The following is a 15,156-nucleotide window of genomic DNA, read 5'->3' as shown; positions in this document are numbered from 1 at the left end:
AGCTGGAAAGTCACTTGAGGGCAGGATAGACAGAAGGGGACTGGAGCAGGAAAGACACTTGGGGGCTGGAAAGACATAGGGGATTAGAAGGAAAAGGCTTGGGAGCAGTAATCTTCATTAAGGCATCACTGAAACAACTAAATCAGGAGTTAAGAAGTCTGAATTCTGTGATAAAGAGTCATTGTAGGGGAGTTGTATCAAGTGTTGAAGAGAGATACAGGAGAGTATTTGCCCAAAGTAACCAATCAGTTTCTGTCATTTCAAAAACTGTGCTAGATGATTGACAGTTTTGGTGAGTACACACTATAGCAATATATCTGCAGTTGATGGTCATTCATACACACTGAACAACCATCATCTGCATGCTGCAGTGGGTTGGGGCGAGTAGGGGGCGTGTCCAGTCCCCTTCCCCGCGGCTGATCACCCGTACACACTTGTCAATGGACAGATATGTCTGCAGTCATATCTGTTCATTGGCTGTGCAGCACAGCCAATACGATATGTCTGTGAACGACATTGTTCACAGACATATCATCTGTACACACTGGCCGACGGGGGCACAATATATTGGCCAATCAATTGATCAGCCAATATATCGGCCAGTGTGTACGCAGCATTAGAAAGTGATTGGTTGCTTTGGGCAACTTCTTCACTTTATCTTTCTCCAAGGCTTGATATATCTCCCTCTCTGAGCTATAGATTTCCATCTTACAAAAACTGTAACACATAACTCTCTCTCAAATATGGCCATAACTAGAGGTGTGCAAGCATTGATGCCACCATAGTTGCAGACTTCCGGCTGCCTCAGGTTAGCTATGCAAGAGGTATAGTATGGCAAAGTGGGTTGCACTTTGGGGCATGGTGGTGCATTGCCCCACCCTACCACACAATGCAATGGTTACCAGCATTTTGAGGCAGGAGGCGGAGCCATAATGATGACATTTTGCATGAATCACATCAATGACTGCTTGGACCGCCCACTTAACTTGGGAAGTAGGTGGCTGCAGGTGGTTTGCAGACAGCCTCTGGAAGATTTGCTCATTCTTCAGGGCATCTGGGAGAACTGCCAGAGATTCTGGAGCATCCTGGACATCCCAGGAGAGTATTCAAGTTTGGACGTCGCCCAGGGTGTAAGGCCAAGGGGCGCAATTATGCTCGATGGCAGCTGTATTTGGCTTGCAGGCTGCATGACACAGTATTCTGCCAATCTGCAGGAGAATAGAAAGTACAAGTGCACAACTCCAACATTACTAATTATGTATAATACATTCATTATGCATTAGAATTTTGCAATACATAGAGGTTTTAGCATAATCATGGCCATGGTTATGGGCCTACCCATCGCGCCCAGGTAACCTCTGAGGGTAGGTGCCTAACCTACTAGGGTTGAAATCCAGAGCACAGGACACTCCCAAACAGGACCAGCTGAGCCACCCCAGGGCATCACTCTAATGAGAGAAAGTGAAGTGTAAGAAAGTGTAAGATAGATAAGAGCAGCTACTGCTGCATATATAAGAAGGTGAAAAATAAAGGTTTAAAAATAATACATATATATTAAACAAACAATAAAGGTGCTAAAAGTGCAAAACGGAAAATGTGTTTATAATGTGATGCCCTGAAGCAGACCAACTAAAGCAATCCAGGGGACCCATGCCCAAAAAATTAACCCATAGCTGCACTGCAGTATAAACATTTTTAGGACTTACCTAGGATTGTGCCTTGTACTAAGGTGCAGTCAAAATGCCAGAATCCCTGCTTAAAACCAATGGGGGAGGGGTGCTAATCTAGGCTGAAGGCATCTCAAACCTTCAGGTGTGCATGGAGCACACTAAATTGAGTATACAGAAAAGGGGGCATTAGACTGCACACCCTGAATATATTTATAATGGGAGGTGCCACCTGTGGAGTCTATTGTTGCAAACACAAGAAGAGAAAGTACAAGTGCACAACTCCCAACAGTACTAATTATGTATAATACATTCATTATGAAATAGAATTTTGCAATACATAGAGGTTTTAGCATAATCATGGCCATGGTTATGGGCATACCCACCGCGCCCAGGTAACCTCTGAGGGTAGGTCCCTAACCTACTAGGGTTGAAATCCTGAGCACAGGACACTCCCAAACAGGCCTAGCTGAGCCACCCAGGGCATCACTCTAATGAGAGAAAGTGAAGTGTAAGAAAGTGTATAGATAAGAGCAGCTACTGCAGGAGAGCCACACTGTGCATATTTAAAACATTCTGGGAGCTCAGCTTCCTGGTTTCGTTGGTGGACTGGCCCCCTCTTGGTGACGTCATGACATATAATATGTGATTTGGGGAGGCACGAGGCACATTATCGCCTTGCTACAACTCTGATCTCTGATATTTGGCTGTTCCCCTCCCCAACCACTACCTGTTTTATCCTTGTCTATCTAAGATGAATCAATGATTTAACAAGTTAGAGTACAGAACAGAAGTATTTAGTAATGACAGTTACCTATGGATTATCATATTTTGCAGACCAGTGTTTAACAAATTAGAACTTCTGGAGTTTTACATGGATTTTATCCTTGTGTAAGGACAAAGGGCTCTATTTACTACAATCCGCATATTGAATGCGGATTGTAGTGTGATATTACCGAGTGAATTCGCATTGCAAATTCAGGTAATATCACAGGGATTTACTATAAATCCCTTGCAGGGACAGAGCTTGCGATAAAGCTCTGTCCCTGCAGATCCCATCCGCACTCTAGTCGCGGTATTTTTGGAAAAAATACCGCGACTAAGAGCCCGCGCATGCGCCGACCCACCGTCGCTGCTACCCCCCACCAACGCTAAGCCCCGCCCCCGGTGCTAAGCCCCGCCCCACGCGATCGTGGACCCCCGCGACCCCCCCTCCCTTCATTACACTTACCTGCATCCTCCTGGCCTCCGGTGGTCTTCTCCGGGCTTCCCGATCAGGTGATCTCCCATACTGCACTGGGGCCCGATCACCTGATGACCGGGCCCCAGTGCACTGTGGGAGACCAGCTGACCGGAGAGGAGCCATCACCGGAGGCCCGATCACCGGTCCCTGGATTCAGGTAAGTAAAAAAAAAAATGTTTAATTTTTTTTTTCTTTTTTTTACAGCAATCAGCTTGCGGTCTATTTAGACCACATAGCTGATTACTGGTACCGGCTCCCGCCTCTGCTCTCTGCTCTGCTCTCTCACTCTGCTCTCTGCAGAGTGGGAGCCTGGTAACCGGGGGAGACCCTGGATAACGCCACCTCCAGGTGGCGTTATTATCACAGGGCTTCCCCCGGTATTTTTTTACAATTTATTTTTAGTAACTTGCACACAGATCACATTTCCCATTACAATTATGGGAAATGTGATCTGCTTTACTAAAAATAAGTGATACTGGGGGTTGGAGTAGAATTTTACTAATTCTACTCCAATTGCCCTGTAATAAATACAGGTGAAACTAAAATAATGTGAAAAGGATGTGAAAACACCCTTTTTCACTTTATTTTAGTAAAAATAATGTTAATAAATAGAGCCCATAGTAGTGAATTACAAGGTCCAAGCATCTCTATTCTGTTGCTTTTCTATCATATTTTCTTTCATAACCTATGGTTATTTTTTTTCCTATATCATAATTTGCTACATTACGATTATATCTATTTCTCTGCTATTAAGAGAAGCCGGAGATCACTCCATGAGCATCATGTGTAATCCCCAAAAGGATGAATATGCACTTGTCTAAAAGCCTTGTCAGCAAAAGCCAGAAACCAGAATCTGTCACTTGTAGAAGAGGAGGTGACATGTGTAACACATACAGAATGTTTCTGTCACAGTCGATTGTGTAATTGGAAAGATGATAAGGAGAGTTCCAGTGTCTCCTCGAGGTCAGCTTTAATTTCATAATTCATTTTATCAAAACAATTGTCATCCATTTTTTAATGAACCACTTGAAGAGAAGCTTTGAGCAATCACGATACCTAGAACATTTAACATTACTCTCACAGATTAACAATAACATATTACATTATTGTAATGTCACGCTGAGACATCGTTGTTATAATAAACATAAAATGGAATGCATAAAAGTACTATATACATACATAGTCGAGTCACATTATTATGACCACCTCCTACATTTGACGTTGGCAGCGCGTAGCCCAGTAAGTACATCACGTGCCGTGCACTGGCTTGGTGGGTATATAAGGTGTGTGATAGGCCATCTGCACACATATCACTCATTGCTGTCATTGGCAAAAAGGGACGATTTATCCAAGTTGCAAAAAGGGACGATTATTGGCTTTCGGGCCAAGGGTGGCTGTATTTCTGAAACAGCACAATTTGTGAACTGTTCGCCTGCTGCTGTGGTGAAGGTGTATCGGAACTGGACAAATGGCGCCATTGCGAATAACCGACTTGAAAACTGCGGAGCACCATGTGCCATTGATGTGAGAGATGAACGTCAGCCACAAAGATGCGTGAGGGCCGACATGCTACAGTGGAGCAGCTCACCGTCAAAATGAAGCTGGGGTCCACCAGACGTGTGTCTAAAACGACAGTTCAGCGAACCCTGCTGCATTTGGGGCTCCGAAGCAAATGGATGGTCACTGTACTTATGTTAACAAAGGTGCATCGGCGTAAAAGGCTTCAATTTTCACGCCTGTATCAGAATTGGACCTCCGCTGATTGGCGAAGGGTTGCCTTCTCCGATGAGTCATGTTTTCTACTTCATCGAACGGATGGACATTGGTGTATCAGACGTGAAACAATGGAGAACAAACATCCTGCAACCAGAAGAACATAAGCTGGTGGCGGCAAAGTTATGGTCTGGAGAATGTTTTCATGGACACCCATACATGCTGATTTTCTTCCCTGAGATGGATGGGATATTCCAGCAAGACAATGCGACATATCACACGGCTAGAAATGTCCGACAGTGGTTAGACAAGCACAACCAAGACTTCTAAGTACTTCCCTGGCCCCCTAATTCCCTGGACTTGAACACAATTGAACATCTGTGGGACCACCTCGATCATTGTGTTCACTCTATGGATACTCCACCACGCACCCTCCAGCAGCTGTGGGATGCACTGCAGTCAGCATGGCTCCAGATTCCTGTACCAAAATACCAGCACCTTAATGAGTCACTCCCAGCCCATCTATCTGCTGTCTGTGCTGCACGCTGCGGTTAAACTGACTATTAGTCGATAGTCATAATAACGTGACTCGACTGTGTGTATGTATCTATATATATATATATATATATATATAATATATATCTATAGTATACAAACACACACACACATATATATACACACACATACTGTATATACACACACAAACATATATGTATATATATGTAATACATATACAGTATATACAGTACTGTGCAAAAGTTTTGTTTTAGGCACCACAATGTCCAATATTAATGACATTGTGGTCCATACGGACATCACAGGATTTAAAAACACTCAACAGGAGAGTCAGTTCTTTCAAACTCGCTCACCAGGATGCTATAATTGCGCCAACTGCACCATTTGCAGATACGTTAACTAGAGATGTGCGCCGACTAGAGATGAGCAGGTTTGGATCTCAGAGATCCGAACCCACCCGAATTTTGGGGATCCGTTGCGATCCTAACGCAGCTCGGATCTCCCTGCCTGCCCCCGATCCCTGACCAGAGGCAAAACCTCGCGACCCCTCTGTCGAGTTGCGAGGTTTTGTTTTGAGCGGGCTTAACGCTGATTGGCTGAGAGAGCCGTCTGTCATGGCTCTCAGCCAAACAGTGTTAAGCCCATTGAAAACAGCACAAAGGAGGAAAAGAAGATGGCGCCCGCCATCCCCCGCCGCCTGACACCGCTGGCACCCCCGCTGCCGACACCACAGGCACCTCCACTGGCAGCATTCCCCACTGCCACTGCCGACACCACCACTGCCGACACTCCTGCACTGCTGCCCGCCATACTGAGTACACCGTCAGCGACCCCCCACACTGTCAACAATCAGGACACCACCAGCACCCATGCACTGCCGACACAGTCAGCAAACCTGCCCTGAGGACACCGCTGGCACCCCCGCTCTGCCGGCACCTTGCATGGAGAACACCCCTGCACTGCCGACACAGTCAGCAAACCTGCAATGAGGACACCGCTGGCACCCCTGCTCTGCCGACACTGCCGGCACCCTACACTGAGAACACTGCCAGCACTGCCATTCCATGTACTGAGGACACCGCCAGCAAGCCCCGCACTGCCAACACAGTCAGCAAACCTGCAATGAGAACACCGCTGGCCTCCTGGCACTGCCAACACAGCCAGCAAACATGCAATAAAGACACCACTGGCACCCCGCACTGTCGACACAGCCAGCAAACCTGCACTAAGACACCGCTGGCAACCCCGCACTGCCGACACAGCCAGCAAACCTGCGCTAAGACACCACTGGCACCCCCGCACTGCTGACACAGCCCAGCAAACCTGCACTAAAGACACTGCTAGCACTCCCACACTGCCGACACAGCAGCAAACCTGCACTAAGACACCGCTGCACCCCCGCACTGCCGACACAGCCAGCAAACCTGCACTAAAGACACAGCTGGCACTGCCGGCATCACCGGTACCCTTCACTGAGGACACTGCCAGCACCGCAGCTCTGCCATTCCATGTACTGAGGACATCGTCAGCAACCCCGCTTGCCGACACTGTTGTCACAGTAAGTGCACTATTGGTGTATCCATCCCACACTGAATAACACACTGTATCCTTGTTGGAAATTAGAAACTGAACTGCCACATGTTATTGCCACCCACTGTATCACTTAGCTTAGTCAGCCAGCTAGCTGGATGCAGCCTTTTGGCCTTAAGTAGATGAAGCAAATAATATTGTGAGGTGGTCAAAATTGATTGAAAATTACTGGAAATAAATGTTATTGATGTTAATTATACTGTAGGAACAAAAACAGGCCCATTTTATGTGATTTTAGCTGTTTTTATGGTTTTTTAAGAAAAAATCCAAATCCAAAACCAAAACACGAAAACAAAACACAGAGGTGAGGTTTTGGCAAAACCAATCCAGATCCAAAACCAGGGGAGATCCAGATCCAAAACCAAAATACAGGGGTCGATGCACATCTCTAGCGCCGACCCCCGTGTTTTGGTTTTTGATCTGGATCTCCCCTGGTTTTGGATCTGGATTAGTGTTGCCAAAACCTCACCTCCGTGTTTTGGTTTTGGATCTGGATTTTTTCTTAAAAAAATAAAAAAAACTGCTAAAATCACATAAAGTGGGCCTTTTTTGTTCCTACAGTATTAATAACCTTCAATAACATTTATTTCCCCCTGTTTTCAGTCAATTTTGGCCACCTCACAGCTCATAATATTGATTTATTTTCATCTAGTTAAAGAGCCAAAAAGGTTGCATCCAGCTTGGTGGCTCAAAACTGATTGATATAATTATTAATAGAGTTGAGGACTGTGCAAAGATGATGGTTGGGATACCCTTGAGGATTGAAGAATTGATAGTTGGTGCAGCCCCTGGCTGTAAAATTGATAATAAATGAATTTAAAAACAATTCATTGGGTGCAGCCCTTGGCTGAATAACAAGGACTGCCAATTGTGGCTGAAATTATTGGTTTGTTTGGACCCCCATAAAATAAGCTGCCAATGTGCATTGGACATGGAAATGAAAATGATCCCATACACAAACTGGCTTTACATTACAAGCTGTCGTCGTCCTCGTCATCCCTATCAGTTTGTACATACTCTTCTTCACACAATATTAATTCGTCCCTGCTGGAATCCACCATAGGCGCCTCTGTAATTTTTTCATGTAATTGTTGGTAGAGGTCTTCCTCATGGAATTTGCAATTCATTTTAATGAACATCTTTTCCACATTTTGAGGAAGTAACCTCCTACGCCGATCATTGACAAGGTTGCCAGCTGCACTGAAAACTCTTTCGGAGTACACACTGGAGGGTGGGCAACTGAAGTAATGCAAAGCCAGTTTGCGTATGGGACTCCAAATTGCCTGTCTTTCCTGCCAGTACTAAAAGGGACTGTCTGACATGCCTATTAGGATGTTATCTCTGAAATAGTCCTCCACCATTCTGAGAATGGAGACCGTATCACACATAGTCACGGTAGAAGACATGTCACTAGTAGGCAGTTCTCTCAGGCCCGACCAGATGTAATTTTTTGGTGAACGATCTGCATGACCAGCAGGCATTCTGTAAGGAAAATTTAGTTTTTTTCCTGGCAGCTACAGAAACTGAAGGAGGAGATGATGGCATTTCACGTGCGGCTGCAGCTGACAGTTTTTTTACCAACAGCTCTTTGCACAATTTTAGATTTCGGTCTGTTGGAAAAAAACTCACAAGGTAGGACTTAAACCTAGGATCCAGAATGGTCGCCAAAATATATTTTAGATTTCAATAGATTGATGACTCTTGGATCCTGGTGAAGTGAATCAAGGGCTTGATCCACCAGTCCGACATACTTTGCGCAATCACTCTGTTTCACCTCCTCCTTCAGTTTCTCCAACTGTTTTTTGCAAAAGTCTGATGAGGGGAGTGACCTGACTCAAGTTGGCAGTGTCTGAACTAACTTCACATGTGGCAAGATCAAAAGGTGTGAGAACCTTGCACAACACGGAAATTATTCTCCACTGCGCTTGACTAAGGTGCATTCCCCCTCCATGGCCTATGTCATAGGCAGTTGTATAGCCCTGGACGGCCTTTTGCTTTTCCTCCATCCACTGAAGCATATAGAGGGTAGAATTCCACCGAGTTACTACCTCTTGCTTCAGCTGATGACAGGGCAGATTTAACAGTACTTGCTGGTCATGCAATCGTTGACAAGCGGTCGCCGAATGTCTAAAATGTCTGGATATTTTGCTGCCCACCGAGAGCATCTCCTGCATGACCCTGTCATTGTTTAAAAAATGTAGCACTACCAAATTAATTGTGTGAGCAAAACATGGGTCATGTTGGAATTCGCACATATGTAATGCTCTCACAATATTGGTGGCATTGTCCGAAATCACAAATTCCGAGGAGAGTCCAAGTGGGGTAAGTCATTTAGCAATAATTTCCCTGAGTTTTTCTAAGAGGTTCTCAGCGGTATGCCTCTTAGTGAAACCAGTTATACAAAGATTAGCCTGCCTCTGTATCAACTGTCTTTTGGTAGATGTTGCTGCTGCTGCTGTTGTAGGCAATACACCTACCTAGTGGGCTGTCACCAGAGGCGGATTTACCGCTAGGCAACGCAGGCGCACGCTTAGGGCCCGGCGGGTCCCAGGGGGCCTGGCCGCAGTCGCCTACTAGGATGCATAATGGAGCATAGCAGAGAGCATTTTGCTCACTGCCAGGCTCTAGCAGGCTGTCAATGCATATTTTGGATGGCTGCTGCCACTAGGAGCCAGCAATACCGGCGCACCACTCTGTCCAGTCACGTCAGTCTCCTACACAGTGTGCATGTGACGCGCACTGGGAGAGAAGAGCCGAGGAGAACACATGAAGAAAGCTGAGGCGCTGAATTTACTGTCTGTCTGGAAAGGTACTGTAGAGCTCACCACCCTCCACCCGCGGGGAGAGGAGGGGGGCCGTGCGGCGGGTGTTAATTAATTGTTATTTATAGTCCTGTTGTTTAAAAAAAATCCGGGGAGGGTGGGGGGGATTTGGTTGATTATCATTAGTAGTATTGCTGGGGGGCAGTTATAGGGTGTGAGGCTTACAGGTGTAAGGTGCATGTTGCAGGGGTGGAATGAATGAGGGGGGGGCATCTGTGTGCAACCTCTCATTCCTAAATTATCAGCACCACCCTCCAAGCCATGCAATAACCACCATTTTTGGCTCCTCCTCTACCTGTTGCTTCACCATATATTAGGCAGGAGACAGCAATCAGTGGCGTATCTATAATGGGTGCAGTGTATGCGAGGCACATGGGCCCCCCGGATTCAGGGGGGCCCCGCACCGCACACACTGCACCCATATTATTTTAGACATATCTGTCCGTGGTCCCACGTCGGTGTCTGCACTGCTCAAAACACCGGAAAATGGCTGCCTACTAAGGCACTGGTGGCTGGCTAGCCACGTCAGTCGGCTGCCGGCCACCGGGGAGAGAGGAGGGGGCCCCACACAGGGAGTGCACACAGGCCCCCTCCTCTCTTAAGACGCCCCTGACAGCAATGGTAGAAATGCGGTCAAACCTCCAAAATACGTGTTTGACCATGAATGCGGTGCACTCTGGGGCTTGGTTGCGGTGTAACGCATACTTACCTACTCTCCCAGGAGTCGCGGGAGGTTCCCAATTTTTCAGCATTCCCCCGCACACTGGAATAGTAGCCAGATCTCCCATATCCCACCCACTTCCTAGTGAAGTGGGCATTTTGGAGAAATAATGCCACCGGGAATCGCGGTCTGTATGTAGGGAGTGGGGCTGAAATGTTGCTATTGCATAATTTTAGCCCCCTCACTGTGGACCCACGAATCAGAGCATTTTGATGCCTAATGAAATGAAAGCCCATCCCCGCCCCCCCTGTAGTATCCAGCTGCATCTCCTCTCTGAGCTTCTCCTGGAGAGGAGATAAAAACAGTAGGCAAATATGGCGCCTACATGCAGTCTTTGATGGAGGGACTGGTGGTGTGTCTTAATACGCACAGCGACAGATTAGTACCACAGTCGGGGGGTATCTCAGTAGGAAGACCATCAGCTGATGCATTAGCATACAGACTCAGCTGCAATTGCGTCCACCTCTGAATCTGGCCCTTTATATACTTTGGGGCTGATGGGGAGTTGGGTGGTTTCCCAATGTGCATGCTCCGTAGCCAAGCACACAAATCTGCTGGCAATTCAGAGTTGTAGGTATTTCAGCCAAATCCTGTCTGTGGTATACAGTATGCTGCAAATATGAAGGTCTGATGGGGCGATTGATGGCCGCAAGGTTTTGCCCCTTGTTGCAGCTCAGCCTTCCTCTGGTAGTAGAGGAACTATAGGAGGGAGCTGCCTTTTAGTGAGTCTGGGCTTGATTCAGAGATGCACACTAACCTGATGGTTAGCGCACATCTCCAATTGTTAAAGCACTACACATGCATTGGATGCGTACTGCGCATGTGCAGTCCTTCATCTGCGAGTCCGATGGTCGCGATGGTGATCCCAGGCTGTGACCTTGGAGCAGGGCCGGCTCCAGGGGTTGGAGCACCCTGTGCCGGCCCTTGAGATGGCGAGCCATGCGTGACCACATTTGGGGGCGTGACCTAATTACCATAGGCCATGCCCCCTACATGACATTATTTGGAGGCATCCCCACATGGCACGCCTCCAAATAACGTCAGGCTGGGGGTAGTCTTCCTCCTGGTCCCCTTCTGGGATGATGATCTACTCACAGCAACAGCAGCAGCAACAGGCGTAGTCATCAAGGATCCTTCTGAGGCATCACGGATAGGAGAGTCGTCAATCATGCTTCGAATAACAACATCAGATGCAACAGCACTACTCCCGATGATGAATGAGGATATTGATGATGCAGGTGTTGGTGTTGGGGATCGAAGGCACTTGGATCCCACAGAGAAGGAGGAGGTAGGTGACACTGGACTTGTTACGTCTTGAGTTTTGGAACTTGGCGACATACACTTTGATATTTGATGAATGCGCTCCAAGTGACGTAAGAAGGACGAGGTTTCTAGGTGGTTTAGGTCCATCCCTCTACTCACTTTTGCTTGGCAATGGTTATATATGACTTGACAACCCCGGATTGGGGTGGAAATAATTCCACACGTGAGAAGTGAATTTTTTTGTCTTTTGCCCCGGCATGACAACAATGGGCTTTGGCTTTTTCAATCCATGGGCAACAGCTGTTGCCTTACTTACACAAAGGACATCCCTGGCATCAACATCCTCATAACCAACATCTTCATCATCAACATCCTCATCATCCTTAGCGCCTTCAACTTCCAAAATATCCTCCTCTTCCATGTGCAATTCCACAGAAGCATCCTCACTGACTACGTCTGCAAGATGTTGACTGCCCTTCCACCACATTTATAGAGTGCACACAAATGTTGGAACTTGGAGGATCCTCCAGTACACTAGTATTTAGGTCTGGCTCACACATGGCAACCGCGGACACACTTGCACTCTCCTCGGGTATTTGTGATTCGATTTCTCAGGGCACACAGTTGGTTTTTCCGGAACTGTCTTACTCATCTTAACAATTTTCAATTTTTTAATGGTACCACCACAACTACTACTACAAGCAAAAGGGCTATCAGAATCAGAACCAGCAGTCTTCATAAAGAGAGGCCAAGGCCTTATCCTTTCCTTGCCACTTCGTGTAGTGAATGGCATATTGCCAATTTTTTGTTTATCTAATTGCAAATTTCCTTTAAAAATGTTTTACTTAACTTCAGTAAAAGTAGCTTTACCATATCGATGGCGTGACTTAAGCCCTAGGGCATGGGCCTTCATGGAGGACGAGGAAGTTGACGGCCTTGCACTGCTGGCAGAAGCTACAACATGTGGTTCTTGGCCTTGCTCTCCTGTCATGTGACAGCCCTCCATATTTTCTGCGGTCTTGAAGCAGTGTCACAAGCACCAATAGTGTAGCCATGGTGCGGTTACAAAATTCACACACGTTCAGTCATGCGCACACAGAATAAAATATGACCAAAAAATACACTAGGGGCCTGATTCAGAGCCGGACGCAATTAGAGCTCGCTCGTCCAGAAAATAGGGGTGGCTATTCAAATGAACCGTACGCTCTTTGCGGTCTGTTCACGCCTCTAGGTCTGAACGAGCGAACAAAACTTGCGGTCGTTTTTTTGAAAAATACGCCCCCTGGCCGCTCGCATCCTACGTCATGTCCGCTATTTATTAGATTAATCGAGTACATCGACCAGCGTATGAACTGCTCGCTATTCTTGTGGTTGGTTTTTGCTACCACAATCTTGCGAACAGTTCTGGCTATAAAATAACCCAGTGACGTGGTCAATGACGCTGCTGTTTTAATTATGCACACCCATAAAACGCCCATTTTGACCTTTAAGCATGCCTGCGTTCTGATCTCCACTCCCCATTTTCAAGCACCTTCCCCTGTTACCACCCACATACGCCTCCTCCTGTCACTCAAATTATCAGGCATTCGCTATTTTGCGAGCACATGAATTTCGACCGCACTGACTGGTTCGCGCATGATCCGTACGCATGCGCAGTTGGGCAAACATCGCTCGGAGCGAACGAGAGGCCGCTTACGAGCGGCTCTGAATCAGGCCCTATGTTTTACTTTTTTTTGCTGGTCCACAACTTGGGCCCGGAGCACCGATTGATGACAACTGGAGTTGGGCAGCACTAGGTTGCGTTGCTGACTTGCTGTATCTTGTGCGGCTAAGCCTAACACGCACACACAGACAAATATTAGACAAAAATAGACACTTTATTTTAAATTTTTTCAGGTCCAGAACTTGGGCCCAGAGCACAGATTGATGATGACTGGAGTCGGGCAGCACTATGTTGCGTTGCTGAATTGCTGTATCTTGTGCGGCTAAGCCTAACACACACACAGACAAATATTAGACAAAAATAGACACTTTATTTTAAAAAAAAATTCGCGTCCAGAACTTGGGCCCGGAACACCGATTGATGACGACTGGAGTCGGACAGCACTAGGTTGCAACTTGCTGTATCTTGTGCGGCTAAGCCTAACACGCACACACAGAAAATAAATTGACATTATATTTTTTTTTTTGGGGGGGTGGGGTCCAGAACTTGGGCCCAGTTGGACACAGCAGACTGCACAGCACCAGCCCAGATGGATTGGCACCAGCCCAGATGGACGCAGCAGACAGCACAGCACCAGCCCAGATGGATCAGCACCAGCCAGATGGACGCAGCAGATAGCACAGCACCAGCCCGGATGGATCAGCAAAAGCCCAGATGGACACAGCAGACAGCACCAGCCCAGAATGGATCAGCATCAGCCCAGGACACAGCAGACAGCACAGCACCAGCACCTCTCCCAGCCCTACACTACCCACCCTCCCTGTTCAGTCTCCACAGCCGGAGTGAAATGGCATCTGCTGCGTGGTCCCTTATACTGTATACTACATAGATCATAGAGATAAAAGCTCGCGAGCCGCGAGATTTCATCTCTATCATTTTGCCTCAGTTTGAGATCCGGTGCTGGGGGGGGAATCGAACGCACGTTCGGTTCTCGCCCCAGATCTCGCCCCAGAGAGTTTGGAACTCTGAGATCCGAACCCGCTCATCTCTAATGTTAACGTGCTCTACCTTTAAACATCCACATCAAGACAAAGAATACCGTATCAACCACGTATTGACCTCTGACCAACTAGTTGCCAGGCACTTTTTTCAACTAAAACATCCTCTGGCATCCCTACAACATCTAATTATAGATTACATCCCTGTCTCTTTGCAAGGAGGGGATAGAGGAGGTCAACTTTTACAATTGGAAACAATGTGGAAACATAAACTTACCACAATACATCCGTTTGGTTTTAACGAGAAATTACCTTTAAATGTATTTCTTTAAATTAAGTTGCCGATAAGGTTTGCATTAATCATTATCTAAAGGTGCCTACACACTTGGCGATATTTGACATGATTTTCCCAATTCCGACGCATCGTGATGACAAATCGTGTAAAATATGCCCAAATCTGCCAGTGTCATCAATCGCTGCTGCCTCAGTCCGGGCTCCGGGCCCCGGGCCCCGGGCCCAAAGTTCTGGACAAAAAAAAAATAAATTATTTTTTTTTCTGTGTGTGCGTGTGCGTTAGCCGCACTTATTATCAGACAGCAACCTAGTGCTGCCTGTATCATCAATCGGTGATCCGGGCCCCTGACCGAGGGGTGCTCCGGGCGCAAATAGCGAGCACCTCTGAATCAGGGCCATTGTCTGATACGGTCACCATTCACAGAATGTTGGAGGACTATTTTAGGGATAACATCCAAATAGACATGTCAGACAGTTCCTTTCAGTACTGGCAAACAAGAGGCAATTTGGAGGCCCATACACAAATTGGCTTTGCATTACTTAAGTTGTCAACCCTCCAATGTGTTTAGTGCAGCTGGCAACCTTGTCAGTGATCGGCGTAGGAGGTTACTTCCTCAAAATGTGGAAAAGATGATGTTCCTAATTGTAAGCTCCTAGGAGCAGGGT

The sequence above is a fragment of the Taudactylus pleione genome, unplaced genomic scaffold (assembly GCF_031769625.1).
Source record: "Taudactylus pleione unplaced genomic scaffold, aTauple2 ptg000256l, whole genome shotgun sequence".
Taxonomy (NCBI): domain Eukaryota; kingdom Metazoa; phylum Chordata; class Amphibia; order Anura; family Myobatrachidae; genus Taudactylus; species Taudactylus pleione.
Note: the sequence above shows the minus strand (reverse complement) of the source record.